The sequence below is a fragment of the Salvelinus sp. IW2-2015 genome, unplaced genomic scaffold (genome assembly GCF_002910315.2).
Source record: "Salvelinus sp. IW2-2015 unplaced genomic scaffold, ASM291031v2 Un_scaffold3203, whole genome shotgun sequence".
NCBI classification, from domain to species: domain Eukaryota; kingdom Metazoa; phylum Chordata; class Actinopteri; order Salmoniformes; family Salmonidae; genus Salvelinus; species Salvelinus sp. IW2-2015.
In genome coordinates this window covers 35,042-38,967 of record NW_019944490.1, presented here as the reverse complement: position 1 = coordinate 38,967, position 3,926 = coordinate 35,042, and positions in this window count along the sequence as shown.

Genomic DNA, 3,926 nt, shown 5'->3' with positions numbered 1-3,926 from the left:
CAGGATATTTTAGACTGATGGATGCCACCCGTATGATAAAATACGGAACGGTTCCGTATTTACTGAAAGAATAAATGGTTTTGTGTTTCGAGATAGAAGTTTTCGCGATTCGACCATAATTAATGCTAAAGGCTCATATTTCTGTGTGTTATTATGTTATAATTAAGTCTAATATTTGATAGAGCAGTCTGACTGAGCGATGGTAGGGCACAGCAGCTCGTAAGCATTCATTCAAACAGTGTCACGTTCTGACCATAGCTCTTTTGTATTTTCTTTTTTAGTAGTATGTCAGGCATGAGTTGGGTGGGTTATCTATGTTTTGTTTTCTCATATGTTGGGTTTTGTCGTTTGGCCTGTATGGTTTCTCTCAAGAGGCAGGTGTTGGTCATTGTCTCTGATTGGGAACCATATTTAGGTAGCCTGTTTTGTATTGTGGTTTGTGGTGATTGTTCCTGTTCGTGTGTGTTCCTGTGTTCTGTGTTCTACTTAATTCGGACTGTAGCATCTTCGGTTATTTTTGTTTCAGTTTTTGTTTTGTTCGTTCTTGAAAGTATTCGTAATAAAATATGAAATACTACACACGCTGCTATTTGGCTCCGACATATTAACTTATTCTCAGTAGACGAGAGTAACAAGACTGCCGTTTACACAACAGCACTTTGTGTCGTCTTTGCCAGCGCTTGCTAGTTTATGAAATTCAGCGTACTCAACTCCGAGTTATAGTCTGCGTGTACACCCAGGATGTGAAATTAGAGCTAGCTAGTAGCGGGTGGTGCTAGTGCTAAACGTCACCAGGCTTGAGACTTTGGGAGGAAGTATGTTCACCTTGCTTGATGTAATCACATCTGATGGGGTAACGCTGGCTCTCGAGGGTGAGCTGTTGTCGATGTGTTCTGGTTTGAGCGCAGGTAGCGGGAGGAGAGGAATGGGAAGCCTATACTGTTAAGTCTGGCAATACAGTGCTATAAGAATCAATGTAGGTTTATATGTTAAATTACATAGATCAGTATATTGACTCTCGTAAGGACAATTGAGTCCTATATTCTATGATTTATAATACACCTAATACTTACTTTATCCCTGGGAATATTGAAGACTCAATGGTTAAAAGGACGACCAGCGTTTCAATGATTTCATTGTTCTGAGCAAGGGAACTTAAACGTTAGCTTTCTTACATGGCACATCATTAGCCAGCTTTTTACTTTCTCTCCATCACTATTTTGTTTTTGCATTATTTTAGTAACAAATTGACATGTTTCATTATTTAATTTGAGGCTAATTGATTTTATTGATTGTATTATATTAAGATAAAAGAATATGGGGAATAGCTATAGAAACTGGGAGTGATAACAACTAAGCACTTGACACGAAGAACTAGAGCTCTCGGCCCCAGTCGCAGCCAGGGCGTCAAAGGTGTGCCTAGTGGAACTGGATGGTTTCTGTTGCATGTATGTGCCTTTAATATCATTTAGCAGACACGTTTAGGCCTTGTCTCAGCTAGACAGAACTCAGTCAGGCTTGAATAAGCGTGAATCTGTTGTCCAGATAGTCCTCTCTGTTGGAAGAAAGTGAACCAAGTCGTGACAGGAGTCTTGCTTACCAATACCCCTGTTGTTGTGTATTACTCATCTATACCGTCTCTTTCTATCTTGCTGTCTCTCACTATCTCCTCTCTCTTTCGGTCTCTCTACAACACACCACAACACATCAACACACATACACACACACACACACACACCAACACACACACACAAACACACACACACCACACACCACACACACACACACCACACACACAACCACACACACACACCCACACACACAGTGTGTACTGCGAATTTTGGACAGACAGACCATTTAAACTAAGGAAAAAATGGGTTTTTTTTACTTGCACATTATTTTGAAATGACATCTGTTTCACGCTGTTCTGTGGCAGGTTGATCCAGAATGAGTATGAAAGGAGTAATGTCTGAGAATGGATGAGGGAGGGAGGAAGGGATGCATGGTGAAGGAAGGAGGCAGGAGGGAGAGATGAGTGCTGAGCGATGTAAAGGGGAGGGAGATACTTAGTCAGTTGTCCAATGAATGTATTAACTGAAATGTGTCTTTCAGCATATTTTCCCAACCCTCTGGAATCAGAGAGGTGCGGGGGGCTGTTAAATCCAACATCCACGGCGCACGCGGGAAGGAGTGGGTTTAACTCCTTGCTCAGGGCAGAACGACTTGTCAGCTGGGACTCAATCCAGCAACTTCCGGTTACTGGCCATGGTCTCCCACTAGGCTAACCTGCTTAATTGTACTTTATTGGCAATTCAACCATGAAGGCTGAAGCACGCAGTCTCCTCTGAAGTTGATGTTGAGAATGTGTCTTTGACTTGACTCTGTGAATTTGGGCTGCAATTTCTGAGGCTGGTAATCTAATGGAACTTGTATCTGCAGTAGAGGTAACTCTGGGTCTTCCTTTCCTGTGGCGGTCCTCATGAGAGACAGTTTCTCCATAGCGCTTGATGGTCTTTTTGGTGACTGCACTTGAAAATTTTTCCTCTTTGGACTGACCTTATGTCTTAAAGTAAGATGGACTGTCGTTTCTCTTTGCTTTATTTTAGCTGTTCTTAGGCATAATATGGACTTGGGTTCTTTTATCAAATAGGGGCTACTTCTATTATACCCTACTTGTCATAGCATAACTGTTGGCGTCAAACGCATTAGGAAGCAATTCCACAAATTTAAGTTTTTATACGAACCTGTTAATTGAATGCGTTCCATGTGTAATCCCTCCAAAGCTGGTTGAGAGAATCTCAAATTAAAATTATTCTAATATATTCGTTATTATTCGTTGGTCAAGATACCATTTAAGAAGGAAGGTGCGTGGTAATCCCAACTAGTCGGTATTTGTGTGATCACATTTGCCTCATGCAGCGCGACTCATGCAGCGGACACACCAGCGCGCACACGCAGCGGACCACGCAGCGGGCGACACACGCAGCGCGATCCACGCAGCCGACACACGCAGCGCGACAAGCAGCGACACCGCAGCGCGACACACGCAGCGACACACAGCAGCGCGACACACGCAGCCGACACCCAGGCGACACCGCAGCGGACACACGCAGCGCGACACCGCAGCGCGACACACTGCCAGCGCGACACACGAGCGCACACGCAGCGCGAACACGCAGCGCTCCAAGCAGCGGACACACCAGCGCGACACACGCAGCGACACACCGCAGCGCGACACACTACGCAAGCGACACCGAGCGACACACGCAGGCGAACACAGAGGCACGACACGCAGCGCGACCCTCTCGCATGGAGTTGGTCCGGCTGTCTGATTGTGGCCTGTGGAATGTTGGTCCATTCTCTTCAATGACCGTGCGAAGTTCTGGACATTGCGGGAATTGGAAACGCTTCATTTGCGTGCGATCGAGAGCCTCCAAACATGCTCATGGGTTGACTGTTCTTGTGAGTTGCAGACCATGGAAGAACACTGGACGAAATAGCTTTCAGCACCCAGGATTGTGTACAGATCTTGCGACATGGGGCCTGTGCTTATCATGCTGAAACATGAGGTGATGGTGGAGGATGAATGGCATGACAATGGGCCCAGGATTTCATCAGGCTAATCTTCTGTGTAATATTCAAATTGGCCATGATAAAATGCAGTTATGTTTGTTGTCCGTAGATTATGCTGCAATACCATACCACCGCCACCTTTGGGCAATCAACCACTCGCCACACATGCATACACGTGGTCTGCGTGTTGTTGAGGCCGGTTGGACGTTGACAAATTCTCCTAAACGACATTGGCTTATGGTAGGAAGTAACATTCAATTATTGGCACAGCTCTGGTGATTCTGGGCAGTCAGCTGACAATTGCAAGTTCCCTCAAACTTGAGACATCTGTGGCAACTATTATGGCTGTGTGA